Source organism: Camelus bactrianus, chromosome 20 (genome assembly GCF_048773025.1).
Source record: "Camelus bactrianus isolate YW-2024 breed Bactrian camel chromosome 20, ASM4877302v1, whole genome shotgun sequence".
Classification (NCBI taxonomy): domain Eukaryota; kingdom Metazoa; phylum Chordata; class Mammalia; order Artiodactyla; family Camelidae; genus Camelus; species Camelus bactrianus.
In genome coordinates, this window is record NC_133558.1 from 15,026,376 (window position 1) to 15,043,645 (window position 17,270).

The 17,270-nt window shown below is 37.3% G+C and overlaps 1 protein-coding gene across 4 annotated transcripts in view; it reads left to right on the forward strand.

Annotated features, from left to right (window-relative positions):
• The window catches only part of LOC105084198 (uncharacterized), a 987,172-nt gene that overhangs the window by 703,203 nt on the left and 266,699 nt on the right, over nt 1-17,270 (forward strand). For all 4 annotated transcript variants that reach the window (XR_012500991.1, XR_012500990.1, XR_012500989.1 and 1 more), the window contains one exon: nt 5,444-5,509. The gene's annotated coding sequence lies outside the window, so the exon portion shown is untranslated. The remainder of the gene's footprint in view (nt 1-5,443; nt 5,510-17,270) is intronic.

Sequence of the window (17,270 nt, forward strand, 5' to 3'; positions counted from 1 at the left end):
GCCTTCCACGTAGAAATGTAGCCACTGCCATCCAGTAGCTGAGCTCAGGCAGAACTTAGGATGTACATACCCTGACCTCACTTTGCTCCTGCCCTCTGTCCTACCAGAGCTTTCCATCAGCCGAGTTCAGTGAGAAACCAGAGTGAATCTGGGAAAGGAAACAAAGATTACCCAGCGTAGTTTTGTCTGTAGATAGACATACACATATACAAAGTCAAAATCAAAAGAGGCTCATACCAGTACCTCCACCAAGAGTCCCCCACCCTTCCCACCAGAAGGTTAAATGCTATCACGTGATTGTTTGGGTCTGGAAGATAAATAACTTAGGCAGTCAACTATATCAGGGCAGAAGGTCAGAGCAGTGATTCATCACACAATTTTCAGGTTCATACTGTACACCGATCAGATAGCTTTGAAATTATTTCACTAGCCTGAAGTTCAGTCTGTTCTTTGGAGGAAAAGAAAGATGGCTCCAAACTGAAATCAGATGTGAGTGGGTTAAAATTTCCATCTGCTTTTTGAGAAGGGCTGAAATAAATTCCCCAGGCCATCTATTATTTACGTCCCTTAATCTAGGACTCATGGCACTAGAAGTATCACCACTGGGACTCTAGTTTGCTCTTTTGACTCATAACTTTCTTGGGAGGGATCTGTTTTGCAGTGAGAGGAGGACTGGATGTTCTATCAGATGAAAGCTTTCAGATGTTAATGAAATTGGATTCATCCCTGACCCAATTCCTAGTCCTTAGCGTTTCACCTGAGGGTGAACTCAAGCCATAGCCAACTGGGAGATAGTGCTCTAGTTGCTTTTAACATTTGTTTTACTGGGGAAACTAAGCAACTGGTGGTGTCATGTATCACTAAGATGACAAGCAGCATTTCATATTTTCAAATGAATTAAGAGCATATTTGAAACCTGTAATTAGTGAGCTGACAACCTAGTCACTGCTTTTCATCTGCAGGCATCTGGGTTAAGAGAGAAAACAGTCTCTGAGTTTGGGGAGGGTTAGAGATGGCAATCTTCACCAAACCTACAGAACATACCCAAGAAGTCCCTAATTCGCTTCTTCAGCTAGAAGTATGTGGAGCTGTGGGGGAGGCAAGCCATAAATGCTTTTACGAATTTTGGCAACGAAAGGAATTTTTTACATTGTATATTGGCAATGTTAAGTTATGGTACTTCTCTATAATTACATTTCTCTTTAGACAACCTTGAGATAAGACTGTTCTTTATTTCTCATTTTCCTTGGATTTCTATGAACGCAATGGTGATGCCATCAACCATCAAATTTCAAGAAGTCAGCTGACTGGAATATGTAAAGGAGAGGGTAGTGAGCTAGGTGTTAACTACAAAACACTTCAGAGAATATTTTATCTATTGGAAAATAAGCATGTTGATGCTGAAAAGGTATGTCATTTCCAAATTTTCTCAGTATGGACGGAAGTAGGCCTCTACACAAAGTGCCAGAGTAGTCTTTTCAAAGCCAAAGCATTGAGTTTGTGTTGCTTAAAGCCCTACAGATGAGTTCTCTTTTCAGTTAAAATAAAACCCAAGCTACCATCATCGTTTTGAAGGTCCAACATCATCTGGTTCCCATCTGCCTTTTCTACTTCATCAACTCCCATGTTTCCTCGCTCTGTGCCTCAGCTATGCTGGGACCCCCTGTTGATCCTTGAATGTGCCAGTCTTGTTCTTGCCCCAAGCTCCCCTCTGCCTGGACGGCTCTTCTCCCAGCTCTCCATTTGACTCCCTCCATTTGATCATCCAGGGGCGTATGAACAGGTGACCTCTGAATAGAGGCAGTCCTTGAGGACATTTTTGAAACCAGTGCCTTGTCCCAGTTAGCCTTTATCCTTTGTGTCTTCTTCAGAGTATGCATCAGTAAGGGAAATACCCTTATTTGTTTATCTACAGACAGACCTTGGCGATTTTGCGGGTTTGGTTCTTGACCACCCCAATAGAGCGAGTAGCTCAATAAAGCGAATGTCATGAATTTTTTGGCTTCCCAGTGCATCTAAAAGTTATGTTGACACTGTACTGTGGTCAAGTGAGTGTGCAATAGCATTATGCCTTAAAAAAAAGTACATACCTTAATTAAAAAGCACGTTACTGCTAAAAAATGCTAACCATCATCTGAGCCTTCAGGCAGCAGTAGTAGCAGCAACCTCAAAGGTCACTGATCACAGATAACCATCACAAATAAATAATAGTGAAAGAGTGTGAAATATTGAGAATTAACAAAATGTGGCACAGAGAAACGAAGTCAGCAGATGCTGCTGGGAAAATGGCGCAGGTAGACTTGTTGATTCAGGGTGGCCACAGACATTCAGTTCGTAAAACACGCACTATCTGCGAAGTGTGGTTAAGTGAAGCGCCCTAAAATGAGGCATGCCTGGAAGTGCACATGGTTTGTCTGTCTCCTTTGTAGAGTACAATCACCTTGAGGGCAAAGACTTGACTGAAGACAGCTTTATGTCTAGCACATAAGGCCATTGTTGGCCAAAAATAGCTGTCTTCTGGTTTTATCTATAACCTTAAAACAAATATTGGATAAAGCTTTAAATAAGTTTGGATAAAGCTTTAATCTCTTTAAATTTTAGATGACCAATAATGATAATGTCAATTCTTAACTTGCTCTGAGAGTCACACTATACTTAAGTGGCTTGAAATTCTTCCATGCAGCCACATGAGATCTGGGAGATGAGCTTGAGAAAAACATTTGGGTGCTTAAGTAGCAAAATTTACCTAGTGTCATTAAATATAACTAAATGACTCTTGCCTGAAAAAACTTGCCCTTTGGACTTAGCATGGTGGAGGTTCTGTGCATAGTGCAGTAAAGGGCATTTATTAGCTAATGTTTTTTGTTCTTGTACTTGTATAATAGGGAATTTTGATCTTTTATAAGATTTTCTAGGACTGTAAGAATTTGAAGTGGAGCAGATACTGAAGAGAGGAAAAGTTAGCCCTGGCATTGAGTTCTTTTAGTAAAGTCTGCTACGAAAGGAAGGATGTGACTTAGTGTGAACCATCAGTCATTTTCAAAATATTTTATCAGCTGTCTGGTGTAGGCACTGGTCTCTCATGTGGATGCCAACCACAAGAGGCTTACAGCATAAGGGATGCATGCTAGTGCATTAGCCCTGGGGACCAAGATGCTAAGACCATCAAGGACTCAGAAGGAATTTGAGAAAAAAGTGATGTATACAAAAGAGAAGATACGCTATGAGTAAATAGTTTTCTCCACAGTTTTGCTTAGACCTAGGCTCTAAGTTCAGTAATAAGAAATCTGAATTCTGTTGTTAACCAGTATCACTAACCCATTGTGTGAGGCCACGTAAATCAATATCAAATTTACTTGTATTTTTAAATCTAGGAGTAATATCTTCCTTATTTGTCCTCATTTGTTTCAGATAATATAGGTTCGGATTTGAAAGTCAGTAAAACCTATTACCAACAGGAGATATTGTTGGATAATTAAATGGGTAATATTAAGTGTTTTGATTCCTCTTAAATCTAAAAGTGATTTAAATGTGGAAATGTAATGTATAAAAATATTTTCATTAGATGTACATTTAGATAGATAGAGCACCATTTAAAACTTGTTTTGAATTCAGAACAGAGCTTAACCTTACCAAAATTTAAAAAAAACTAATGTTTGTCATAAGTCTTATGACATTTAGTTTTTTTATCAGTGTTATGTGAATGATAGGCGAAAGCTTATAGCATATAAGATATTTTCATTAGCTCTACATTTAGATATAAGAAAACTCAATTTAAAAGCAGAATGTAACCTATAACAATATTTATAAAGCCTATCAAATTGAAAAGTCTTCTAATTGTTTAGTGACAAGTCTCATGACCTTTAGATTACCTATTGCATTTGATTTTATTTTTAGTCCTTTCAATTATCTTCCTGATCTCAGATATTTTACAGTGAATTAATTCTTGTGTGGAAGAGTTTCATCTTCATTGTGGGGGGTGTGAGTCATTACTACTTTCATCTTAGGCACAGCATTTCCCCATAGTCATTTGGGTAGTAATGAACTATTTAAGCATTTCTGAATATAGAGAGGAGGCAGGAATTTGATGGTCATTTATTTGGAGTGAGGAAAATGATCTTATAATGTTAGTGATTATGCTAATTACTTCAAAGGGGTGAATTCAGCATGTGAACAGAGAAAATGAAATACAAGAAACTAATAATGTTGCTAAAACACACAAACAAGCATCTATATATGATTTAACTTTATGGAGCATTAGACAAATATGTTAATTAAAATTACATGGGATATTTTTAGATTAAAATTTGATCAACTTTTATATAATCTGCCTTTGGCTTTATGATTTTCTAAGATTCTCTTTGTTCAGATTTTGATGTCAGTATCTTATATGCAATTTTGTTAGCTCTCCACTTCAGAACTTAAATAAATCGTTGCCCTTAATATTGCCTATATGAGGCAGATATTTCAGTCCCTTAGAGAAAAACGTGAGCATCTCTAGGTCAGCTTGCTTTTATAATAGTTCTGGGAAGCCCAAAGGCCGCATATAAATAAGCATATTTGAAAGCCCTTGGCAGAGTGGTGCATAATGTGTAGGTAATGACGAAGATACAGTGAACTGAATTTCAATTCAGGCAGACTAACAGACTAGAAAACGAACATAGCTAATTTAAACAAGGTGGAGGAAAAAAAAATCACTTACTGCTACTCATCTTAAAATGGATTATGAATGTTATTTAATTATTAGTACCACTGTTCTGAATTAATTAAGCAACCACAGCCTTGCTGGATGTTATGAAATAAAGACAGACATGCAGTATAGGGGCTGGGGTTGACATTCTACTAAAACTGCCTGGGAAGTAATATTATACCAAATGGTCTCAGTGAGAACAAGGCAATTGTTCTGGAAAGATAAAAGGAGAACTGGGGGACACTCCACAAGTAATAATGGGCAATAGCATATTGGTTTCTTTTCCTCACTATCTGTCTTGGAGTAAGTATATATATGGAGTTCTCTTACTAATTTCAAACAAACGTCTATGTGCTTACTTTGTTTCCTCCTTAACTACAAAAATATTTTATAATACAATATTAGATAATACAGAAAGAAGAAATTATATTATATATTGTTAATGGGAAAAAATTTATGATGGCTATTCTCCCATTAATGATTCTTAATGCAAATATTGATTAAAATTGTATAATACTATCTTAGAAAAAATGATTGTGATTCTATTGGAAATTCACCCAGTGTTACTGTTCTGGATTTTAAACAAATACCACTTACATGACATTTATTCAGAAATAACAATTGAATACTAAGTGGCAGAAACTTAGTTATCTGTCAGTTTCCATTTTCCCTTACTTAATAATTAAGTTTCTTAGTTTTACCTGAATGCATAACCACCCAGACTGGAACTGTATTTTCTGTCTTCTCTTACAGTTTGGACTGCCATGTGACTAGATTCTGGCCAGAATGGAGCAGAAGAGACAGGATGTCTACTTAAAGGTATGGCTGCTTCCCTTTCCCTTTCACTGTGTGGAGGTAATTCTAACATGAAACCAGTCATCTCCACCCAGTATTCAAACTCCAGTATTATAAAGCCCTTGCAGTTTGAAGTCTCTTAAATATGCCAGCTTAGCCTGTTGGTTAAATAATACAGGTATTATAATTAGTGATATTGAGAACATTTTCATGTACCCATTGACCCTTTGAATATCTTTAGAAAAATATCTGTTTAGGTTTTCTTGCCCATTTTTAATTTTTTTGGTTTTGCATTATATGAGTTCTTTATATATGCTGGTTATTAGCTCCTTATCAGATGTGTGGTTTGTAAATCATTCTGTAAGTTGCCTTTTCATTTGTTGATGTTTTTCTTTTGGCTGTGTAGGAGCTTTTTGGTATGATGTGACCCACTTTTTTTTTGGTTGCTTATGCTTTAGGTGTCATATCCAAAAATCATTGCCAAGACCCATGTCAAGAAGTTTTCCCTATGTTTTCTCCTAGGAGTTTTATGATTTCAAGTCTTACATTTAAGTCTTTAATCTGTTCTGAGTTAATTTTTGTGAGTGGTGTATGATAGGGGTCTAGTTTCATTCTGTACATGTGAATATCTAATTTTCACAGTGCTGTTTATTGAAGAAACTGTCTTTGCTCCATTGAGTGTTCTTGGGTCTCTTGTCAAGTGTTAGTTGACTGTATATGCATAGATTTATTTCTGGGCTCTAGATTCTGTTCCATTGGTCTGTGTGTGTTTATGTGTTTATGGCAATAGAAAACTGTTTTGATTACTATAGCTTTGTAATATAGTTTGAAATCAGGGAGCATGATGCCTCCAGCTTTGTTCTTCTTTCACAGGCTTGCTCTGGCCATTCAGGGTCTTTGTAGTTTCATATGAATTTTAGGATTGTTTGTTCTATTTCTATAAAAATGCAATTGAAATCATGATAAGGATTGCATTGATTCTATACATGTTGTAGGTAGTATGGATATTTTAACAATATCCATTTCTCTTACCAGGTTTGGGAAGTTTTCAGCCATTATTGCTTTAAGTATATTTTCTGTCCCTTCTCTTTCTCCTCTCCTTCTGGGATTCCTATAATACATATATTGTTTCCTTTTATGGTATCCCATAAGTCCCTTATGCTTTCTTCATGCTTTTTTTTTTTTTTTTAATAATTTTTGCTCCCCTAACCTTACCTTGTAGTTCACTGATTGTCTCTTCTGATTAGTCAAGTCTGCTGTTGAAGTTACATATTGAACTTTTCAGCTCAGTGATTGTATTCTTCACCTCAAAGAGTTCTTTTTTTTTTTTTCCTTCTATTTCTTTGTTGAATTTCCCATCTAGTTCATGCATTGTTTTCTTAATTTCATTTAGTTGTCTGTTCCCTATACTATTTTTATAAGAAGATTATTCTGATTTCTTTTCCAGATAGTTCATAGATCTCCATTTCTTTAAGGTCAGTTTTTGGAGCTTTATTAGTTTCCTTGGGTGGTATCAGGTTTACCTTATTTTTGTATTCCTTCATTCCTTGCATTAGTATCTGCATGTATGTGTAAGTGGTCTCCTCTTCTAGACTTCACAGATTCTCTTTGGCAGAGACAATTCGTCATCAGTCAGTTCAGGTTGGAATTCTGGACAGGCTAGCTGATAGTGTCCTTGGGAGGTGAGGCTTACTATCAGGGCCTATTTTGGGGCAAAGCCACAGCCCAATCTCTGAGGTCAGGAGTGGTGCCGCCTGCTGGGAACACTTTGGGTAGGGCCTCTGGCTTGCTTCCCTGCCCTTGCATGGCTGTGGGATCGTCTCTGCAGTTGTCTGGATTCTAACCAGGTTTTCTAGCTAGGGGGGTGGTGGGGCTTGGGATAGGGGAGCTGGGCACTAAATTCAACAGTAAGCAGTGCTATGAATTAGCTTCAGCGCCTGGTTGAAGCAGCAGAATGGGCCCCAAGGCTGACATGGATAGTTGTTTGGGGGCCCAAAGCAGGTGGATATGTGCACTGAGTTCCCTGGCCAGATGGGACAACTGGGTTTGTTCTGTAGACAAGCAGAGCCACTGGCTGGCCTGTTTGCTACATGCCACTGTAAGCAGGGCTGTAGAATGGGCTACATAGCTTTCTGAATGTGTTCGTTAATTTTTCTGGTGGGGTAGGTCTTTAATGCTGTATTCAGGGCTACAAATTAGCTTCCTTGCCTGGGCTGGGCCACAGAAAAGGCTTCAAGGCTGGCAAAACTCCGTGTTCGGGGGCCAAATCAGGCAGGGCTGCACATCAAGCTCCCTGGCCAGTCAGGGCTACCGATTTGGCTCTACAGATGGCAGAGCTACTAGCCAGGCTTTCTGCTCAAAAGCTGCTAGGCTCTTTCCAGGTGCTCTAGCCAGGTTTCCTGGTCAGGGGGTGCTGGGGTATCACTCAGCAGTAAGCAGGGCTGTGAATTATCTTCCTTGCCTGGGCAGAGCAACAGAACAGGCTTCAAAGCTGGCAAGGCTTGTTGGTTGAGGTCCCAAATCAGGCAGAACTGTGCATGAAGCTCCCTAGCCAGATGGCTGGTTTGGCCCTGTAGAAGGGCAGAGCCACTGGCCAAGTTCTCTGCTCTAGTGCTACTGGGCCACACAGCTTTCCAGGTGCTCCAGCCAGGCTTTGTGATTGGGAGGGACAGAGTATTACCTTCAGCAGTGAGTGGGGCTATGAATTAGTTCCCTGACTGGGGGAGGGGAGAGCAGCAGAATGGGCGTGAAGGCTGGTAAGGCTCATTTCCAGGGAGGTCCCAACTCAGGCAAAACTGTATGGGAAACTCCATGACCAAACGGGGCTGCCAGCTTGACTCTGCAGAAGGGCAGAGTCAGTGGCCAGACTCTCTGCTCAAGTGCTGTTGGGCCATGCCGCTTCCTGGGTGCTCTGCCCAGGTTTCCTGGTTGGTCAGGGCTGAAGGCTGCACTCAGCAGTGGACAGGGCTACAAATGAGCTCTCCTGCCTGGGTGACATGACAGAACAGGCAACAAGACCAGCAAAGCTTATTGTCTCAGGTCTCAAATAGGCAGAACTGCATGCTGAGTTAGCCGGCCACAGGGGTCAGCGCCTGGCTCCGCAGATGAGTGGCGCTGCTGACGAGGCTTTCTGCTTGAGTGCTGCTGGGCTTCCTGGCTTCCCAGGTGCTCCAGCCAGCCTTCCCGGGCAGCAGGGCCGCAGGTTACACTCAGCAGTAGGCAGGGCTGTGACACAGTGTCTCTGCCCCGTGTTGGAAGGAGTGTCAGAACAGGTCTACTTAGATGCAGGTATTTTCAAATAGTAAATAGTCCAGTACTGCACGGTCTCTGGTTGGTTGAATTTGCAAATGTGGAGGAACCGTGGATACAGAGGGCTGACCAGAAGCTACACGTGGATTAACCCCCACATTGTTCAAGGGCCAACTGAATGTTCCAAAGTAACAAATAACCTTCTGATTTTACAGTAGTTTTATTTATTATTGTTATTTCACCTACAGATAAATGATTCCCATAGAGTGGTTTCCAAATAGGTTTCCACCCCAGATCTCCCGAGACAACCTAGGAAAAGCCATGATGCTCAGGAGACAATTCATGATCACTTAGGAATTTTGGAGAATTTCGGCAGATATGATGGCATCACAGAAATAAGCCTTGAGTGTTTCTAAATATTGTTAGTCATCACAGTGGGTATTTATAAATTGATTTTATATTATTATCTGAGAAACAGAACTTTTTTACAATAATGGGAAAATATTGTATGTGTACATATAGGCAAACAGTATGTAGAATGGCCTTGAAAATGACCTGTTTATCAGCCTGGAACAGTACTGATTGATCAGGTAACTAGGGAAGCATCCCAATTCCAAAAATTTACTAAAGAAGGAATATTTTAAAAATTCATTGGTAGTAACTATTGTGTATATGAAGTCTATTAAAAAATTTTAAGTACTTTAAAGCTATGTTTCAAATTAATGTTGGCTATTTCTTGTTATTGAAACATTTAAAATATGTCCACCAAGTCCTTGAAAGTACTTGGATATATTTGGGCATATTTTCCTTGTGGCAGAATGTGGGTCACAAAATATAATAATCTTTCATTTTTAGAATAGAAATATACTGATGCATAAATGTATTGCTTTATAATATATCAGTCTGCAGGGTATTCTTTTTCTCATAATGGGAAATGGCAGAAACAGGTAACTATATTCTTCTGGTATAAAATGGAACTGAACAATCTTTTGCAATTACAGTGCATAGACCATCCTGGTCCTAGTGTAGGAAGCATAACAATTTGCATATTTTAATTTAGAGATTAGGGACCCCTGTCAAAGTAACAGCTTGGACCAGGTCAGCAAGGAGAAATCGAGAAGAGAGAAATAATTGAAAAGGCAGTCCCCAACAAAATGAAATTTGTCTCGTTGTCACTTAAGGATGTCTTCTTGTCTTTCTCAGGGAGCAAGGTCATTTTAAGAATGAAGGGAGTGTGGAGCACAGTAGATCGCTAAGGACCAAAGGATAATTTTTTTTAATAACAGTGGCAATTGCAATATATATTTATGAAGGGTGGAGGAAAAGAATGCTCATAGCTTTCTGGTTAAGAGTCAGCAGATGTCCTTTGAGTCGAAATATTGCAGACGTGTACACAGCCGATCTAAAGTTTGTCCTCAAAGACAAGCAGGTTACAGAGGAGATGAAGTACTTAATGAAATAATTTAGTGTGACATATTGATATTGAAGGCTGGAAGGCAGAAAAGGATTTGCAACAAAATTAAGGTATGTCTCTCTTGAAACGGTTCCCTCTTCCTTTCTCTGAGGGCTGATATGAGATTTCATGAGAAAAGAAGCCCATTTTCCTTCTTTCTCCAAGTTTATGCCAAAACAGAGATGCCAGTGTGATGTTCAGGAACAGCAGCCACATGAAAATCTCATTGGGATAGAGTCCAGAGGAAAGTCAAGTTACAAAATGTTTCTTCGCTTATGTTTTAGAGAGGTTTTAATCTCTCCAGTGTCATGTGTTTTCAGTTAAAATGTACATTAGTAAAAAAAAAAAAGAAAGAAAGAAAAAAAAAAAAGAAAAGAAAAACTAGGGCACCAGCAGTGAAGGGAATTAGGCCTGGGGAATGTTAGTTTTCGATAGAGGCAGTGGAGGATGGCTCGAGCTATTATCAGAGCATAAAAGCAGCAGCCAGATTTCAACTCTGAGTGGCGATAAACATTGTCACGAGTATCCGGGTGTATTAAAAAACTCTCGCTTGAGAACATGAAGATAAACCTTTCATGTTCATGATATAGTTTCATCATTTACATAGAAAGAAAAATACACCCACCAAAAAAGGCCAGATTCTGTGGTTAGCAGGCAGTTTCCCATCCCAGCACACTGGAGGGACACCCACCCATCATGGGGGCTTGCTATCAGTGGTTCTCCAGTGGCGGAACATTGCACACCAAGGTCTGCAGATAGGCAGGCAGGGAGCATGAAATGTATGAGACCCTCTCTCTTCCTCCCTAGCTGAGAATCAAGGGTAGAACACAAATCCCTAGGGGAAGAATCAAAATGTTAGAGATGGAATGCTAGCTTTCCAGATATGCCAATGTGGACAAATCAGTTAATAACTCCAAATTTTAGTCTTTTCCACCTGAAACAATACACTGCTGTACTTTACAGTTTTCATGAAACAACATTCACAGTGTGCTATCTGAAACTATAAAGTGTGTTGCAAGTTTAAGTTCTTATTAATTGACAGAGATAAATATACATACTTGGCTTTGAGATTCTTGCACCCACCCTCATCCCCATCTGCTTCATCATTTCCCTAAAGCTAAATCTCCCACACCTATGCATCCTCTTTGGTCTCAAACAGATAATGTTCCACCAGCTTCTACACACCTGCCCAGGGCATCTCATGAAGAGAAGTAGACTTGTCCTCACAAGTCCATTTTCAATATGAAGAACGACTGTTGTTCCAGAAACGGTCCCCAAATTCTTAGTGACTTTGAAATTCATTGTGATTTTTTTCCCCTTTAAAAAATAAGAAAAGGCATCCGTTACAAAACATATCTAATAATGAGGTCATGTGAAACTCATATAGCTCTGGTAAGGAGCCGCTAAGTGGCAATTTTGGAAAGAATCTACTTGGCAGTGTTGAGGCTTTCCATTAAAAAGAAAAAAAAGACCACACGACACTTGCTGTGAAAAGATATTACGTGTTCTCCAGAGAAGTCACACTTCCGCCTTTGTCCTGGAGGTTGTCCAACGACTTTAAAACATTTTTGCATATTACTTTAGCTAAAGTTTTTAAAACTCACAAAATAGCCATACAGTAATGAATGGAAACTATTAGTATACCAAACAGATACAGAAACAGTAGTCCTGAGAAAATATGACCTGTCTGAAACCTCTTAAAAAAAAGAACTCACATAGATCCAGAAATAGAATCTAAGCTGCTGACTCGCAACAGTGGGTAACACTTCCTCTCTTCAGAATTATTGTTGTTAATAACCTTTTCACATAAACAACCTCCCGCTCCTTGAGGATGGATGAGATCACGCTCACAAGCCACCCACTATTTCCATAAGAAATGCTGCAGTCACGGCCCATGAGCTAATTTATAGAATGTTCATGCACCATAGTGGACACATGCACACATGCAAAAAATCCTGTCCTAAATTCAGATTGTTTTGAGTTTGTTTTCTTAAACCAGGCTTTAGTTGAAATTCTAATTTCAAACTTTAGCCCACAATTTTTGCCTAAATTTCACACTCTTGTCCTTTTCTATTCCTGAGTTGTTCTTCCCTCCCTAAATCGAATCATGAAAAACTAGACCATGGTAGAATGGATTGTTAATAGTTTTTATAATTTAGCTATTATCACTTCCAGAAAGACTGTTCATTCAACTAAGATGTATGATGGACATGAAATAGAATTTGGAAGGTTGAAAGTCATTCAGCCTTGACTGTGAAAAAACTATCTGACAATTTAAAGTGACGACATCAGAATTACACCTGATCTTAAAGAGGTAGAAAAGAAATGAATATTTTTAAGAGAAGAATACTTGCAAGTAGCATCTCAATATAAGTGATTGGTGCAATTTGTATATATATCTTTTCCTGCCAAAATTCTTCTGAGAAAAGAAAATGGAAAAGCTGTGATAGTAAAACAGAACTTGGCTCTTCAGAGACCAGCTGAAGTTATAGTCAAAAGGCACTTTGTCCGTGTGTATGGTTTAGAAAAGACTGTTGGCATACCCTGGGTTTTCAGTCAAGCTGGCGCAGGAGGGCAAAAGCCATTACCAGCTTCATCTTTATATGTGAAAGAGGGTATTCTGGCTGCTTAGTTGGTAATCAGCAGTTCCTCATTCACCCCCTGCAACCTTTCCATGACAATGTTCCTGAAAATAGGAAAAAAGATGCAGTTTCAACAACCGTGGAAACTAGAAATGTTGGTCAAAAATGTGTCAGGCAGAAGTTGGAGAGTCAACTAAGGAAAGCTTAGCCCGGAGGCAGGATGGCAAAGCCATGCCTCTTCATAAGGTGGTGGATTTCCATCTGCGCAGACTCAGAGAGGCATACGTCCGCCTTTCTGCTTTGTGAAAGCTCCTCAGCATGGAAAGCAAACACGCTGTTCCACCCTTTGGCCCCTCTTCAGTCTTTAATGCATCTCTCGGCTCAGTATTCCTCAGGAATGAAACTCTGCCGAGGCCAGTATGGTTGTAGTAACCTTTTAGATCCAGATGTCGGAATACTTATTTCATCATTTGAGGCTGCTTTTTTTTTTTTTTTTTTTTCAATGCAAGAAATACACACAACTTGACTAGAGTGTACAGGCTAAGACTCTTCTTTGGTGATAAAATAATCACATCATAAGACTGTGGGATTGTTCCTCAGGCCAACGGATCCGTACTAAAGACAACACAGAACCAGAAAGTTGACTGGGATTGGAAACATTCAGACCTCCTCTATCTTGAGATCTGTGAAAGGGTGATTCTGCCTGGGCTCAAATAAAATTGATTAATACCAGCAGATTGATTAATACCATTCTTTTCAAGGATAGAAGAGTATCTTTTCAAAACAAATCAGTATTATATGAAGTGATTCTACTGTATGAAACACAGAAACTATATAGCACCAGAAGAGAAGAACATATTTTGGAAACATTTCTAAATTTTAAAAAGCTTGTAAATCACTGTATTTGTATTCTAAAAATTTTAGGAAAACTAAGTTCCTTCACGACAAACTAATCATTAAATTATTAATATTTGCATTATTAAAATAGCCTGAGATAGAGAATGAATTGGAGAGACAAAATAAGATGGCATATATGAGAGGGGCTGGAGTAGGGAGAATGGGGAGTTGTTGTTTAAGGGTACCAAGTTCAACTTCAAAAGATGAAAAGAGTTCTGGAGATAGGTTGGTTACAGAACAATGTGAACTAACACATGTAAACTGTATGCTTAAAAATGGTTACGTTGGTGAATTGTATGTTCCATGTATTTTATCACAGTTAAAACATTTAAAAAGAAACATAATTAAATGTAAAAGAAATAAATGAATTGGAAGAGGAGCAAGCTAAGTAACCAGAAGTAAGAAAAGCTTACTGTGCAGTTCATTGAACAGGCTTTAGATTTAAAAATGCCTAATTATATGTCCTGGTTCCACTGTTTTCCAACTCTTTGATCCTGAAAAAGTTAATCTCAGAAAGCCTTATTTTTTCACCTGTAGAAGAGATAATGATAGTACATTCTTCATAGGATTTCTGGAAAAAATTAATTGAGATAATATATTCAAAGTGTTTAAATGGCATTTGGCATATAGTTAAGTGCTCATTAAATATTAATTAGTATTAATATATTCAAAAACTAAAATGTAATCGCAGATTGAAATGATTACTAGAAATAATGAAGAGCTGTATCAGCATTATAGAAAATTGAGCTTTTAATAATGAATAAATACTTGAGTGTTTATCTTAGAACACAGAAGGAAAAAATGAGGAAATGGAAACCATGAGAGAAAAGGTAATAGAACGTTAAAAAAAAAAAAACTTCAACATATACTTAACTGGTAGCATAATAAAGAAATGAAAGTAATAAATAAATTATAATAGAAGCCAAATTTCCTAAGCTAATACTTTAGTATGCAGAACAAATTATTCACCAGTCAGGTAAATGGAGAAAAACACAAACGGGTTCACATATTTTTTTTTTCATGTACCTGTAGGTTCAACTTTTAAAGAAATCTTAACTCCATCCAGACAAAGCATTAAAAAAAAAAAAAAGTCACAACAAACCAAACAACAAAAGCCAGAATTGCTTCACAATTTTCTTCAGTAATGCAAAGTTCTACAAACCAGTCAAGCAACATCAGGGCTCACAATCCCAAATGCCATCAGAAGTCAGGCAGGTTAACACAAGAGAGTGAAGTAGCCTTAGTGTGTGCGATGGTGAATTGAAGATTGCTGGTTCAGAATAAAGGCAGAAGCTGCCACTCAACCCTCATTCTATATTGCTATGTGCAAATGCTATTCCAAGACTGCCAACTGTTATAACCTTTTGAGAAAAGCCAGAAATGCGAATTTTTATGTGAAATCTCCAGATTTTTTTAAGCCATTAACAAATGCACATTTTCTGTTACTACTCTACAGGCTAAGAAAAACACATCAGCAGGCAATATGGTCTCTAAATTAATTCCTAGTCAAAAGTTCATGAAGAACAGAGCTTTATGAAAGGATTCCATTTCTAGCCAAGTTTTTATTCATGTGTAAGAGAAAAATATATTTCCATATCTTGGTCATTTTTGTACATTTCATAGGTAGTGCATCTTTTCCTATCCTTTTGCTTTTAGTGTAATTCTTATATTTATGTAATGCATTTCTTTTAGGCAACATATAGTTATATCTTTTATGATCTAGTCATATAATCTCTGCCTTTTAACTCAGGTTTACACCATTTAGATTTGATATGATTATATATCATATATTGATGGTCTATATCAGTATATATATTGATAGTCTGTTATCAGATGGCTGCTTGTTTTCTGTTTGTCCTCTCTGTTCTTTATTTTTCTGTTTTCTTTATTTTTCTTTATTTTCCTTTTGTTGGAGGATTAGTTATAACTATTTATTATGTTATTTTAGTGTTTACTTTAGGGGTTAAAGTACACGTCTTTAACTTACCACAGTCTACATTCAAGTGATAGTCTACAAATTCACGTATGCTCTTAAGAAACTTGATGCATTTCTGCTTCTTCCCCTCCAGGCTTGGAACTGATGTAATTATACATTTTGCTTTGATATGTGTTATAAACCTTATTACACATTGTTATTAATTTTGCTTTAAAAGGCAGATTCTCTTTTAAAGATGTTTAAATAATTTTCTAACAAAGACTTACATGTACCTACATAGTTATCCCCAAAGCTCTTGATTGCTTTCAGGTTTTGTGTGTTTGAAAAGACTTTATTTAATCTTTGTTTTTGAAAGATATTGTCAATAGGTAAATAATTTTGAGGTTGACAGTTTTTCTTTTAGTACTATTAGTTTGCATTACTTCCAATGAGAAATGATACTTATTTTTGTTCTTTTACATGAAATGTACTTTTTTCTCTGCTTATGGCTGCTTTTAAGATTTTCTGTATTACTGATTTTAGGCAATTTGATTATAAATGTAATTTGGTAAAGTCTTTTTCATGTCACTTGCACTTGAGGTTTATTGAGTTTCTTGGATCTGAGGAATATACAGTTTTCAGCAAATTCAGAAAAACTGCTGTGCCCGTTATTTTTTAAAATACTCTGTTACCTCTGATTTCTTGTCTTTCAGCAACTCTAATCATCTGTACATTTGTTCAGAGCTCACTGGTGCTATGTCCAATGTTTGTTTGTTTTGCCTTTATCTTTTATATCTTTCTTTCATATTAGGCGGTTTCTATTGATATGTTTTCATTTTCACTAATCTTTTCTTCTTCATTATCTTTTCAGCCATGAATCCCATTCAGTGAATTTTTCATCTCAGTTTTTATCAGTATAAATTCAACTCATTTTTAAAAATATATCTTCTATGTCTCTATATACCATGTTCAATCTCTCATCTAGTTTCCTGAACATAAAGAATACAGATATCATAGTTTTTTTAATGTTCTTGTCTACTACTTCTATCATTTGTGTAATTCTCGTTCTCATCAAATGTTGTATTTAACTTATTCTCTGCTTCTAGGACTCAGTTTTGTATATCAAGAATTGGTAAACTTTTTCTGTTTAAGACCAGATAATAAATACTTCAGTGTTTACAAGTCATTTAGTGTGTTAACAACTGCTCAGCTGTGCCACTGCAGTGAGAATTCCATATACAATGTGTAAATAAATGGACATGACTTAGTGATAAATATATCTTCTTTTCCTAATGTTTCTTTTACCAGTACATAACATCCTTGTTGGCAGTAAATTATATTTGTCAGGTATAAGATTACTATGTCGATTCTCTTTTGGTTCATATGTGTTTGATACACCTTAATATTTTTTCTTTATACCACATATTTTTGACACTTTTTAAAAAATACATTATTAGAGTCTGCTTTTTAACTAAAATGTTTAACTCACTTTTATGGATAATACTAGACAGACATAACAACTACTATATTGGTAATTACTTTTCATGTAAACTTCACATTTTTTTCCTGCATCTATGCTTTCTATTTGATAGATTGTAATTTGATCTGCTGTTTAAAATTTATACATGGCATTTATTTATTTCATTATTATGACAGCTGCCCTCTACAAAGACCCCAAATCATGACTAT